General features: G+C 46.1%; 1 protein-coding gene across 2 annotated transcripts in view; it reads left to right on the forward strand.

Moving 5' to 3' along the window:
• Positions 1-15,157, forward strand: part of PROSER1 (proline and serine rich 1) — a 918,625-nt gene that overhangs the window by 586,165 nt on the left and 317,303 nt on the right. The window lies entirely within an intron of this gene.

The following is a 15,157-nucleotide window of genomic DNA, read 5'->3' on the forward strand; positions in this document are numbered from 1 at the left end:
TAGTGTGTCGTTTTTTCGCGCTCATTTAATGATTTAGAGCGAACACAGCTGGCTGCTGATTGCAGCAGCTTGAGGGTTAACACCTCCGGCTCCGCGTTGCAGGCCCAGGATTGGGGGAGGGTCACGCAGGCCTGGGAGATGCACAGCATTTGGCTGTGACCCCAGGCACCTCCAAGGCTCATTGAGTGCCCGCCCTGCCGAGCTGACAGAGTTGGTGAAGCGTAGCCAGGTAAGCACTGGCCTGTCCACTCATCTGCCCCCAACTCAGAGCACCCAAAGAGGCCACTGGACTGTTTTCATTACCGGCGCTCGACAGGAAAGTAAATTACTTTCCTGTCGAGTGCCGGAAAAGAAAGCATAAAGTTAATGCTTTCTGACGCTCGTCTACAATTGGTATCATGCAGCCCATGATACCAATTGTAAAGCAATTTGAAAACGAATACAGCTACAAGCGTTTGTATCATGCAGCCCTGCCTTGAATCAAGGCTGGGCTGCATGATACCAATTGAAGACTCTCGTAGCTGTATTTGTTTCAAATTGCTTTACAATAATTATAAAGCAATTTGAAACAAATACAGCTACGAGCGTTTGTATCATGCAGCCCAGCCTTGAATCAAGCCTGGGCTGTATGACACCAATTACACACAAAATTGGGTGTTAAAATTTATGAAAGGCAAATGCCATTCATCCTGTGCAATTGTGGTGGTTATGCAAAGACAATTTAATGATAAATGCATATTTCACTTTGATATGCTAATTTCTGATGACATCACATGCCATTGCATTTGTTGATGAGTCCCCCCCCCACTTTAATTTGTAGGACTTGACCCCTGGTAGTGTTGTGATGTTTCATTTCTGTTTGTGGGTGTATTAAGTCACCATGTGTGGGTGGCATAACCAAGGAATGATGACCACCCAAGAGAGTTCATTGTTTGGCTAGGTATTATGGGCTTGCAGTTACTGCCACTGCATTGCCCCTATGTATTGGGCCTCATGGATTCCTTCCATGGAGAAGTGTAGAGTGGTCCCCCCTCTCTCTTGGGGTCATAGGACAAGTGAAAAGCAAACCTATGGGCTTCAACCAGGGTTACACTTTTGAGTTCAAGCCTATCTGTTTATTTGCTTTCCACTTGTCTGCTGGAAGTAGTGGCGCAGCACAATTTCCATGGAGCTGATCAGGCTATAGCCCCCCTCCCCCACCACAATCCAAAATGTTGGGCTGTGGTGACTCGACCTGGCTGGCCTACAGAGCGTGGCCAGACAGAACACAACATTTCGTTCCTCACTAACAAAAGCCTTGCAATTACTTCTTGGTTTTAGACTAAAAAAGATGTTAAATTATATATTTTTCAATGTTAGAAAATGCTGCAGTTGTGTGCCGCAATTTTATTTCTTTTTTGTGCCGCAAAATTTTCCATTTCATGCCGCAATTTTCTGGAGGGTCTGTAAAATGGAATGGATTCACAATTAGGTAAGGATACACAAATCGCTCATTTGGGATTTGTTCCTGTATGACATTGCTACAGAGAGTGCATGTATGTTTCCACATGTATGAAATCTGGAAGATTTCATTTATAGGTATGCTTTTGTTTTCCAGTACTTGTAGTAAGTACATTAGAAATTATTGTGGATCTTCCTATGTGTTTATAGTGAATCTCACCATTCCAGCAGAGTAGTCCAATACTTGTCTTATTCCATGAACACTGTACGTGTTGTCAGGATTGTTTGTTGCGTTTCTATGAAGGACTAACATTTGCAAACACAATTGGTCTGTACTGTGTAAGTAAATATTATTAACCATTGGTTGCAATTGAAATCGAATATTCATTGCTACATTTGCATAGCAACTTACACCGCTTTCATTTGAAAATTTGAATGGACCAGCTAGTTCCGGTTCAGAGTGCTTTTTTCTGAGTTTCCCTTCCTTCTTTGAAGAAGTACCTGGTTTACTTTCCCTAATAGGTTCTTTTTTGCTTATGGTAATTGATGAACCTTTTCCTTCTTTTGTTTTCTTTGAAGGATTTGCAATCAGATTATGTTGCATTTCTGATATAATTACTTTTCTTTTAGCACATTTTAATTTTTCTGGAACAGGATATTGTTTCAGATGGGGGGTGTACAGTGACCGCAGTCTATTGTATTCCAAGATGCAAGGAATATCAGCGGTCACTTGATTTGCATCAAAGTTGATTAGAAATAGACCGTCAATTGTACGTAAGCGTGATAGTGCTACGTAGCTCATGCCTTCTTCAAAGACTGTGTTACCAATATCTATCATTGCTTTGTCTAGGGTAAGACCTTGTGATTTATGAATTGTGACTGCGTATGCAAGAGTTAGAGAAAATTGTTCTCTGCGTACATACATGTCTTTGAAGAGAAGGAATCGAGCTGTTGAGCGTCCTATCCTTTTTACTTCTGAAAGTTTGTCAAAGAGAATATTGACAAACTGAATTTTGTTGTCACGTGGGTTTGGTTGAAAGCCAACAACTGTACCCAGTGCCCTATTAACTAGCCCTTGCTCCACGTCAAGGTTACGTTTCAGCATTACTCTACAATTTAAGGATCATTTTAATATTTTTTCCAACCCAGCTGTGTTGGATATTGAATTTTCTAAACTACTTAGTCTTGTTGTGGCTTGCTCACACATGGGTAGTGCCATACCATGTACGTCTAGTTTGTCTGTGGTGCAAATTTCAATTAATGGTTGCATTTCATTATTTACCATTGTTTCATTGAATTTGACACAGCTTGCAAGAGTTGGCATTAAGGCCATACAATTGCCATTTTTGTCCGCTAATTGTTCCATAACATCAGTAGCACATGCATTATCGCTGTAAAGTGCATGAATGTGCCGCTTTTTCAATATTGCTTGTGCTTCCTGAGATAGTACACCAACTCTAATACTTTTTAGGATGTTGGTATAAGTGAGATCTGCAGATTGCCACATGTTTTCTGTTAATTCTCTGTATTGGAAATGTTGCCAAAGGTTGACATTTTCTATACTGGTGTCAATTGTAGAAGATCTCTGAAAACGATAATGTGTTTCCCTGCAAAGAGTTCTTCATAGTTTGTTTTAAGTACTTCTTGCAATCGGAGGTGAATCAAAGCCAACATTAGGTTGGAGACCATGCTCACTTCATCTATTAGTAGCATTTTCATTTGCTTTAATACTCTGCGTAGTTCCATTGCAGCTTCTGCAGAAAGTTTGTAGTAGTCTAATTTGTTTTGGTGTTCTACTGGAAGAAGTAGTAATCGGTGTAACTGACACCACCTATGTTGTAGGCAGCTAAACATGTGGGGGCAGTTACAACAGCTGATAGTTTGTTGTTTGTCAATTGCTGAAGGAACTTGCTGATGATTTTGATTAAGAATGATTTTCCTGACTCAGCTTCACCACTGATGTACAGCATTATTGGTTTGTAATTTTGGCAGGTACATTCTTTATTTTCGTGTTGTACACCACGTGTAATCTGTTTTGTTACGTCATCAAAAATGGTGCACTGCTCTTAAGTTTTGCTTGTTGTACAGTTAAGTCTTCTAGATTTTCTTGATAGTGACACATGGTGTTTTCCACTTCTGTCATAGCTAATTCTGCCTCATTTGCTATTAGTGGCTGTCCTAGTGGTTCTTGACTTCCTGTTACAGAAGGTGGACTACTGTCATTAGTGTCCTTATCTAGTTGGGCCTGAAGTTCTTCTTCGTGTTGCCATTCTTTCTGCAACATTGCTTTGTACTGCGTGATGTTCACATCAGTGATAGTACTTTCATTTGCTTTGAAAGCATCTTCATAGCAGTCATAGTTATCTAGTATCTCTTCCTCTTTTCTCCATGGTTTAAAAAGTTGTAGTAGAGACATGTAATACAGTTCTTTCTGTTGAGGACTTTTTAATGACAATTTAACATGATTAAGCTTTGTTTTGTAAGTTTCACTAAGCTGCCTTCACAATCTGTGACTGTATATCTGCCTTTGCTTTCATTGGGTATCCGACGTATTCCATATCTATGACATGTAATCACCACAGCTGTGCTGCTTCGGAAACTTTTTCCTGCGTCGATGCGCCGTCGTCGAGGACCTCCTCCGACGTCATCCGATGTGATAAGTAGGACGCACGACGCCCGTAGCCTCAGTTCCGTTTTTTCCACGAACGTGTTGCTTCGTGAATCTCGGTTACGCCTCGACTCTTTGGAGTTCTGTTCTTCTCGGTTCTTCGAACCTGTTTGTTTGTGAAAAAATCCTTTGTGTGAAGATGTCTTCTACTTCGTCTTCGACCCCCCGTCCGGGCTTCAAGAAGTGCGGGGAGTGTGGGTCCAAGATGTCGGTGACGGACTCGCACGACGCCTGCCTCTGTTGCCTCGGGGAGGCCCACGACACGGATGACTGTATCGACTGCCAGTCGCTCACGTCCAAGGCCTTACGGGAACGTAAGAAGAAGTTGTCGGTAGGTCGGGTGTCCAAGCCCCGGAAGTCGAAGTCTGCGGGGCTTTCGACGGATGATTCGAGAGGTGACTCTCCGCGTCATCGTCGTAAGTCTCGTGGGTCTCCTTCTAGGAGTCGGTCTCGCCACTCCTCGGCCTCTTCGAGGCATTCTCGGAAGCACCGACAGCGGTCGTCTTCCAGGTCTTCTTCTGAGGACTCTGCCCGGCACGTCGCTTACCCCACCAGCCGTGCGACGCCAGAGGAATGGGCTTCCTTCGGGAAGAAAATGCTGGTGATTCTTGAGTCGCAGGGTACTAAGCCATCCGTGCCCCCGAGTGGGTTCGGCCGTGAGAGGTCGAGAGACACCACTCACAAGAGTGGTCGGCACGAGTCACGGGAGAGGTCCCGTTCGGACAAGGGGACTCGTTCTCGACGTACCCGTTCGAGGTCCCGGTCCTCGACACGTTCGGGACCGTGTGCACCTGTGATGTCTTCGAGGAAGACATCGATGCCTGAGGCGTCGACGGGCTTTCTCGAGGCTCCAGCTCCGAGGAAGTCGTCGAAGCCGTCGACGCTCAGGTCATCGAAGGACACGCTCGGAGCTCCGGCTTCGAGGACTGTGTCGACGCCGTCGATGCTGGCGGCGCTGCATCTGACGTCGACGCCGATCCTCTCAGCGCCGATGCCTGTTCTCTCGACGCCGCGCCGATTCACTCGACGCCTTTCGAGGCCGGGGTGTCGGAGGTACCCCGTGGCACGGGGGAACCCCCTAGAAAGGCTATGGGTAAGAGCAAGCACTCTCGGGTGCCTTCTTTTCGCCACCTGGAATATATTTCGAAGGGGGATGAGGATTCTGATGGCCTGGTTCCTAGTCAGGTTCCAGATTAAATGGTCTCGGGCCATAGTCAGTTTGATGATTTGAGGCAGTCACTGCATGATGCCAGTGGACTGGACACCTCTCCGGAGGTAGAGTTTTGTAGGCCTGAGCCTGGCTCTCATGCCGATTCCTCGTACCGGCACCTTATGGCTAGGGTTTCCGAGTACTTGGGATGGTCTGCTCCCCCAGGGGAGTTTGTGCAGGATGATCTCACGGACATCCTTGATGTTGGTCCCCCAACTGACGTTGACTGCCGTTTCATATGGCTCTACAGAGAAGGGTGGCGGCGGCTTGGACTGCTCCGGAGAGTCTCCCGGCGGTGGGCAGGTCCTTGTCGCGAAAATACCGTCCAGCCAGTAGCGGCCCCTGCTACTTGACCAGGCACCCCACTCCGGAGAGTTTGGTGGTGCAGGTGGCCACGGCCCCGGCAAAGCAGGCGTCGTACCCTACCATTGCTCCTGATAGGGACGACAAATGTTTTGATGGCTGGGCGAAGAAAGTGTTTTCTTCTGGTGGTATGGCGCTTCAGGCGGCCAACTCCATTTGTGCCTTGTCTCGTTTCACACACACTCTGTGGAACTGTGTTGCATTAGCGGCTGAACATATTCCCGATGGGGACGAACGGGATGGTTTCCTTGCTATGGTCCAGGATGGTAAGGATGCCATGTGTGAGTCCGTTCAGTCGGGTTTGGACATGGCTGAATGCGTCAGCAGGTCCATGGCGGCGAGCACCGTGATACGCAGGTTTGCGTGGTTGCGGAAGTCGGGGTTTGCTCCTGATGTGCAGTCCCGGCTCCTCAACATGCCCTTTGACGGTGAGCACCTTTTTGGCAGCAAGGCTGACGAGAGCCTTGAGAGGTTGCAGACCTCCAAAGCTGCAGCGAAGTCGTTGGGCGCTGTAGTTCGCCAACCTCTGCCTTTTCGTCCTAGGGGACAGCAATGGAGGGGTGGTTCCTTTCGCTATTACTCGTCCTTCAGTAAAGCGAGAGGAGCTGGCAGTTAAAGAGGCCAGCACAGGGGTACCAGAGGTGGACGACAGGGTACCCGTGGTGCCAAGGCCGCTCGGGCAGTTGCCTCTTTGCCCTCAGGTAACGTTGCAGCCGCTTCCACTCAGTCATGAGGCCATGTCCCATGGTTCGCCGGTTGGGGGAAGGCTGGCGCAGCATCTTGTAGAGTGGCGTGCCATTACTTCAGATGTGTGGGTTCTGGAGATCATAACCCACGGCTACTGTCTTCCCTTTCGGCAGAGGCCTCACGACAATCCACCGGGGAACCTCTCTTTGCAGAGTCCGGATCCGCTCCTTGCGCAGGAAATTCAAGCCCTGCTGGAGAAAGGCGCCTGTAGCGGAGTGGAACAAGGGATGGTATTCCCCTTATTTTTTTATTTCAAAGAAAGACGGGGGATTGAGACCCATCATGGACTTGCACGGTTTGAACAAACTCCTCAGGAAGGACAAGTTCAAGATGGTTACTCTCTCTCAAGTCCTCCAGGCCCTTCAGCTTCAGGACTGGTTGGTGTCTCTCGACCTCAAGGATGCTTACTTCCATGTGCCGATCCATCCCAAGCACAAAAAGTACCTGAGGTTCGCGGTTGGCGACTCCCACTTTCAGTTTCGGGTCCTGCCGTTCGGATTGACCTCCGCCCCGAGGGTTTTCACCAAGCTCATGGTGGTGGTGGCAGCGCATCTCAGGCAAGGGGGGATTCACGTCTACCCCTACCTGGATGATTGGTTGATCAAGGGGAGCTCTCCCGAGCAAGTCCTGGATCATCTGTCCGTCACCTGCCACTCCCTTTACAGGCTGGGCTTCTCCCTCAATTTAAAGAAGTCCCATTTGACGCCAACACAGCGGCTCCAGTACATCGGAGCAGTGCTCGACACTTCCCTGGGGCAGTGTTTTCCTCCCCAGGTGAGGGCTCTTCACATTCAGCAGATGGTGCACAAGTTTCAGCATGCCCAGACGCTCCCAGTGTTCGAGTTCTTGAGGTTGCTCGGCCTCATGGCATTCTGCATTCTTCTGGTGCCAGAGGTTCGCCTGCGGATGAGATCTTTGCAGTGGGCACTCAAGATGCAATGGTCGCAGGCCTCCGGCAGGATGTAGGACCCGGTTCAGGTGCCGTCCTCGGTCGCCCAGGACCTTCTGTGGTGGGCCGTCGAAGGCAACTTGATGAAGGGGGCTCCATTTTGGCTTTGTGGCCGAAGGTGACGATCGTGACGGACGCATCCCTCACGGGAGGGGGAGCTCATGCCAACGGGCTGACAGTCAGCGGTGGTTGGTCTCCGTCGGAGTCCAGACTCCATATCAATCTGTTGGAGCTGAGGGCCGTCAGGCTAGCCCTGAAGGCTTTTCTGCCGACTGTGCGAGGAAAGAATGTCCTGATCCTGACGGACAACACAGTGGCCATGCACTACCTCAACAAAAAGGGGGGTGGAGGGTCACTTCCTCTGTGCAGGGAGGCGATGCAGCTCGATTTCTGGGCCATCCAGCAGGAAGTTTCGATCTCGGCAGTTCATCTGGCCGGAGACGAAAACGTGACGGCGGACGCTCTGAGCAGGCAGAGCACGATCTCTCACAAGTGGGAGTTGGCTCAGGAGATTCTCCTGGAGATCTTCGCCCTTTGGGGGACCCCTCAAGTGGATCTCTTCGCCTCCAGTGTCAACCGGAAGTGCGAGAGGTTCTGCTCGCGGGTATTTTCTCCAAAAGGAGCCTTAGGAGACGCGTTCGTGGTGGAGTGGTAGTTCCCGCTGCTGTATGCGTTTCCTCCAGTCCCCGCCGTCCCGCAAGTGCTGCGGAGGTTACGAAGTTCGGTTCCCGGATGATCCTCATTGCTCCGGCGTGGGCTGGGAGGACGTGGTACCCGGACCTTCTCGGACTTGTCCATCTGCTCTCCACGTCGTCTTCCCTACCGAGACGATCTGTTCTCACGGGACGGGGGGTCAGGTTCTCCATCCAGAGGTCAGATCCCTCAACCTTCACGCTTGGCTTCTGAAAGCTTGAGGTATAAGGATTGGGACCTCCCTGAAGACGTGATGGAGGTGTTGCTCTCGGCCCGACGGCCAGCAACAAAGTCTCTGTACCGTTGCCGTTGGCGTAAGTTCTGCGACTGGTGCAGAGTTCAGAATGTGTATCCTTTTACATGTGACAACCCCATGGTTCTGTCCTTTTTACTTTCTTTGGCCCACAGGGGCTTGCAAGTGGGTACCATTAAATGTTACCTGGCGGCGCTGTCCATATTTAAGCGCTCGTCTGAAGAGTGTTCCTACTTTAAAATCCCTTTGATTTCACAGTTTCTGAAAGGGCTCACTAATGTGTTCCCTCCGTTACCTTTCCTGGTGCCCGGTTGGGATTTAAACCTTGTTCTTAAGTTTCTTATGGGTGCTCCATTTGAGCCTTTGCATTCTTGCCCTTTGAGGCTGTTAACTCTGAAAACTGTGTTTTTGGTTGCGGTTACTTCCGCTCGCAGAGTGAGTGAGTTACAGGCACTTTCAGTTAAGCCACCCTTCACTGTATTTCACAAGGACAAGGTTGTCCTTAGAGTTCGTCCTTCTTTTCTTCCGAAGGTGATTTCGGAATTTCATTTGGTCCAGAAGGTTGTTCTTCCGGCATTCTATCCTCCTCCGCATCCTGGTAAGGAAGAGGAGAGGCTCCATAGGCTTGATGCTAGGAGAGCTTTAAGCTTTTATGTTTCACGCATGTCCCGGGTCAGAGTGGAAGATCAACTCTTTATTGGTTACGCTGGAAAGCGTTTGGGACAGGCTGTGACGAAACAGACTTTGTCTTGCTGGATTATTTTGGCCATCTCGGAGTGTTACCGCTTGGCGGGTAAGGACCCGCCGTTTGGCTTGCAGGCCCATTCTACCAGGGGTATGGCTGCATCTACTGCCCTGCAGAGGGGTGTTCCTATTTGCAACATCTGTGATGCAGCCACCTGGGCTTCAGTACATACATTTGTACGTCACTATTCCTTTGATTCCATCCGAGGACAGGATCTGGCCTTTGGCAAGGCGGTCCTTTGCTCTGCTATTTGATTGGCAATTCTAAATTTTGATTCTAAATTCTTTCCCTCCTCCTTGCTCTGGTACTGCTTTGGGAGTCTGTCATAGATATGGAATACGTCGGAGGACCCAATCCCCTCGAAGAACAAGTTACTTTCTTACCTGGTACCGTTCTTTCGATGGGATGGTCCGACGACGTATTGCATATCGCTCCCTCCCTGCCTTCCCCGCTGCAGAATTTCTTTTGCGATTGCAGCTTACGTTCCGCAAAGGTTTTGTGACTGACTGGCAGTTGACTAATGTCACACGTTCTGGGGTGAAAAAACTACAACTGAGGCCACGGGCGTCGTGCGTCCTACTTATCACATCGGATGACGTCGGAGGAGGTCCTCGACGACGGCGCATCGACTTCATCGATGCAGGACGCAGACAAAAGTTTCCGAAGCAGCACAGCTGTGGTGATTACATGTCATAGATATGGAATACGTCGTCGGACCATCCCATCGAAAGAACGTTACCAGGTAAGAAAGTAACTTGTTCTTTTAAAATGTCTTGGCTGTTGGGATCATTTCTGGCAATTGTTTCTATGTCCTTATATGATTTCAGAACTCTTCTTCTAGATTTAGCAGGACCAAGACTTAGCCATACTATGTTGTCTGATTTTCGCCACATAGGCGCCACATTTTCTATGAGAGAGCATTTTTATGCCTAGGCTGTACAATTTCTGAGATAGTGTTTTGTCTGATAAGTCATCCCAGAGGTCTTGGAGCTCTGTTTTTTCAGCTTTTGTTAAGTAGGGTGTAACATATTGTGCAACAACAGTGGAATTGTCTGCAATGTACTGCACATCTATATTTGCATTGCATAAGAGGGCAATGATTGCATTGTAATCATTGATATATTTACATTCTTCGGTTCTTTTTATGTAGTACGTGTTCTTAGGTGATTTACTTTTCACACTATGTCGAACTGAAGACATGAAGTTGTTCACTTCACCTGTTTCTGTAACTGCTCTAGGGAAACCAAACCGGCATTTGGTGTAGTATTTCCCTTTGTTTTTGTATTTGCAGCGACAATATTTGCCACATTTGTGTCTTTGAAATTGTAAAATCTGCCTGTGCAGATCACTATGCGTCCGTTGTGAAGGGATTTCACAAGTGACATATTTTTGGATGACCCGCTAAACAGTGGAATCAGTGTCCTGACCAAATTTAGGTGCACCTTTGATCCATAAAAGCATGTGAATATGTGGTGCTCCTCTCGCTTGGTATTCTTTTCTCAAAAAAAAGTGCTGCACTTCTCCGAGGGGAGGAACAGTTTTATTGCAAATAAAGTGTAGCATAGCAATGAAACGATGATGGAAATATCTTGCCACATTAACTGGATCTAGAGAGCAAAGTTCTCCAGGTGTTAATAAATGTATGTTGGTTTTGTTGTTGTTTGATATGCCTAGGAACTCATGTAAATCTTCCCATGCATATTCTGCACAACTTAGTGTAACAAACCAAGTTGTGGTCCAAGGTTTCTGATCATGCAACGTACGTCTCCGTGCCGTCGGAACCAGTATTCTTTTGTACCATGCATGTTTGCAAACAAATTTGTTATACTTGACTGTAATCCTTCATCTTTTTCTTGTACATTTTGTATTAATTGTGTAGCTGACATATTTTGAAAGTGGGTTCCAGATTTCAAAATGTGTGCAACTCTGTAACATAGGGTTGCTAATTCACTTTCAAAGAGTAGGTGGAATATGTATTCCACATTTTGTCTAAACCCTGGGATCTTGCGAATACATTCGTAATGAGCGGTATTCTGATGCCGTAATTTGAGTGGGTCTATCATCGTACCTTCCACCTTTACCAGTAGGAAATAGCAGTGGAAAAGCACGTGCTTCTATACTTTTTTCCCATATGCTAATTGGTGAACCTTTGGTTTGTCGCATTTTGTAAGTTTCTAGTGCATCATCTATGCTTTCATTGGAATGCAATGGATGGATTGTGTACTGGTCCAAAAGAGTGGATACTGCAGCAGGATCCAGAAGTTCAAATTGTCCAGTTTCTGGTGACTGTTCAATTATTGCAGTTGTTTCCCTTAAGCTTTCTTCAATATTTATTTCCTTGTACTATTTGTTATTGTCTTTTAGATATTACAAGGCTTGTCTAATTTTATGTAAGTCCACCAGTTATTGCCAAATTTCTTTGTCTTTGGTTGGTACACTATTTACCAACACAATTAAAGAATGCTCTATTGAACGTTGCACTCCTAGAGTGTGCACATTTTCTGTAAGATCTAATGGCATATAAACTACTTTGCCATGAATGCCTTTCACCAATTCAGAGGGAGGTAATTTTGCTGTTTTTGGCTGAAGGCGTATAATTGCTTGAAATGGATGAACTGTTTGAATTATGATGCTGTCGTACAAATTGAATTGTTGCAAGGTTTTTGGTAGTGGGAACAATTCCAAATTATTTGTGATGGCACGTGAAGGACTTTGGTTGTTGTCTAGTTTTGTAGTGTAGTAACTACAACATATTAGGGGTTCATTCATTTCATATTTGTTTTCAGCTATAAGGTACAGAGCTAATTCAAACCACTTGGAATCTTCATTGTCTTCTATTTTGTATGCTATGTCTACATTTTTTGTGTTCCTTTTGTAAAACGTTCTGCGGCAACACACACACACATGGTTTGGTATTTCAGCCGATGCACTTTTAAATTTTAGTATTTCTTTTTTGGATGTGTGTAATAGAAGGTTGCTATGTGTAGAAATATTGGTAGTCTGTTCTAAAACTATTGCATTTTGTAAGTGAGTTTCACTTCCAAAATATTTTCTCTGGATACGGTCGATTTCTTCTTGTAGATGCTTGGGTGTACCGTGCAGAAGAGTGTTATTTAAATTGGCTAATTCTGAAGCTGGACTTTTAGCATAGTATATTTTATACACTAGATTTCTTACATTTGGATGATGTATTGATATCCGTTTGATATCATGGAAGGTGCTTTTGCAAATAGGTCCAGAAATGCAGGCTAATGAATGTTTTTGCAGTCCTGTATATTGTCATGATGCCTGCCCCAGGAAGACCAGACCAGGCCCAGCAAGCCCCGGAAGCAGGCATCATGCCACTTGGAGCATGCCCAAAAGCCCCAGTTAGGGGCTGTTTGGGTATAGTCCTGGCGCCTATGGCGCCAGGCTCATAAAGATAAAGTCAGTCCTGGCGCCATGGGCGCCAGGCTCATTATTGATAACTTACCTGAAGCAGACCATGCTGCATACTCACCTGAGGCAGACCATGCTGCATGAAGATTCAAGCCAAATGAGGCTTAGGAGGGACTATTTTACTGAAGGGACTATTTTGTTACTTGGGGGGGCTGTGGAAGAATACTTACCTGGATCTTCTTCCAAGGCTATTTAAACCACGCCCGGACAGCCACACGTGCTTCGCGTTATTCTGCTTGCTGCAGCGTAACGCTCACCGTGTTTTCAGCAGCTCCAGTCTTCAGCCACGCCCGCTTCAGTCCTGGGACTCCTGAAACAAGAAGACAAGAAGGATAAAGGTTATAACAGGAGTTTTAACTTTAATCCTTACCTGAATCCTGATCCATTTCGCCACGGAACTGAAAGACAGTAGTCTTTGAAGCATCGCTTCACATTCCTACGGCGCCGCGCTGAACTCACCTGCTTGGCGGTACTTCAGCATTCCATTACGCTCTCTCCATCTCGCGGCCGCCCTCTGACACCAAGGAGACAAAGACAGCAATGTGAGCAAGGGGACTCTCTAAGGCTATACAAGCTACCCCCAAGGACTTACCTGATTTACCACGGGAGGTACTCACCTCATCTCGGGTCGGCGCAGTCAACTCTGCTTCATCGCCGTACCCCGGCCCCTAAGGGGAAAACCACAATAGACTTACCTGAATCTTACCGAATGCCATTTGGAAATCTTCGAGTGGATTAATCGGCAACCTGCAAGGAATCGGACAGAGTGAAGAGCAAACATTTGAACTCTTATGAACAATTGGACTTAGAGTCAATACTGGAACTCACCAATTCCTCTACGCCAGTGAAGTAACTGGTCGTCGACGCAGGATGGAGAGCTCATCCTTCCAAACCATCAGGTGAGAATAAGGAGGGGACATCAAGAGTGATCTGTGGGAAGACAACGGGAGTGGGGAAGGTGGATTGACACTCAATTCCACGGGTGGTTAATTCCTCTTCTCCTTTGCAGAAGAATATTCTTGCGAGCCAGACAAACTAGGCTGAGCGGGCCAGTCCAGTCAGTCATCTCGGCGCTACACGTCACGCTGGTGGAAATAACAGCGGCCCAGTTCCGGTCGACGCCCCCGTGGGAACCAGGTGAGCGTAACAATATTTGCACACAGGACAGGTATCCATATTTTGCAGCACTTTCATTTTATTTTTGTCTTTACCTTTCACATACTGATTGAGGAACTGACGTAAAGATTTGAAAGATTTGTTAGGAATGGCACACATGGACGTGCACGGCCATTTGTATACTGGACGGTCTGATTCGGTCGAATCAAGAGGTAATTCTGAGCTTTCAGAGGATACTTTTCTAAGCAGTGTTTCTTGTTCCATGATGGTATTATTAATTTTTTCATATCCTCTTCCACTGCTATGTATGGCAATTGTGTTTGTTTGATTTTGTTTGTATGCTTTTTCATTAAAATATGGTTCTGTGGTTGTAGTGTCTCCATTCACCTCCACAAATATGTAAGAAGTTATTTTTGTTCACATTCCGTTTATTGATAAGTTTCTTTTGCAGTTTGGTACTTAGTTTTGTTAGTGGTTTCATTCTATTTAACACCAATATAAACAACTTCCTTTTGAGAATGATTGCACTGTCCACGAGAGCTTGTAGGATTATTTTTTATGGTAGGTTTTAAGGGGTGAGGATAATTTCGGTCCTCTTATTAGATTCTGAAGGACTCTGTGGCGAAACATTTTTGCTAAAATATTTTTTTTACTATAGCTTCTTGTTATATCAGGATTATTAGGAGCATTGTTAGCGGTACTGGTAGCTGATTTTTTGTGAAGAGTTTTGTGCTTCGTGCCACATTTTGTTGGAGTAGGTAAAGTGTTGGTAGTTGAGGCTTGCTTTGTTTTGGTAAACAAATGTATTAGCCATTTTGTTCCAACGTTCTCTACAAACTCTGGTACAGATGGATGCTTAGGTTGGAAATTTTTATTTGCTCTACTTCTGCGTTCCTTTCTACAAACTTGCTTTTTTGGTAGGCATTTTTTGGGGTCTGTTGCAAAAAAAGGCATGGTTTGGTCTGCTGTACAAGGTATGTGTGCTGTGTGCTTGCGTGCATGAGTTTGATGGGTAAGCACTTTGTGGTGGTGTGTGAATGTGCATTGGCCTCTTATAATGATTTGGGAAGTCTACTTTTCTGTTTGCATACTACTACTATGTGCTTCAGATGAGAGTAGAAAATGGGCTAATGGTGAGGAGAAGCATTAATAGTGAACGTACTGGATCAAATTGAAACAGCTATTTGTTTTCTAGTACTAACATTCTAAGGGATTTGTATGTTATTTGAGTTCCAAACATACAGGGATTTGTGAGTCATTCTGCCTGTTATTCTTTGTTCAATAAATGGCCATTTGTGGGTAGAATGGTTCAGTAATCACTGTTTGCTTTGGTGCACAAATTAAATACATAATCCACACAGTCTGTTTGAGGAATAGTAAGAATATAAAGGTCGTACTGTACTTACTTTTTTTTGCAGAATGACCAGGTTTCTTCAGATATGTCGTTTGGAGTGTCGATGCTGTTGATTTTGAGGAGAGTAGTCTTCACTGCGATTGTAAAAAGAAGTTAGTAACTGTGTGTGTTTAAAGCTGTG

This window comes from Ambystoma mexicanum, chromosome 7q (genome assembly GCF_040938575.1).
Source record: "Ambystoma mexicanum isolate Mex_15411 chromosome 7q, UKY_AmexF1_1, whole genome shotgun sequence".
In the NCBI taxonomy this organism is placed as follows: domain Eukaryota; kingdom Metazoa; phylum Chordata; class Amphibia; order Caudata; family Ambystomatidae; genus Ambystoma; species Ambystoma mexicanum.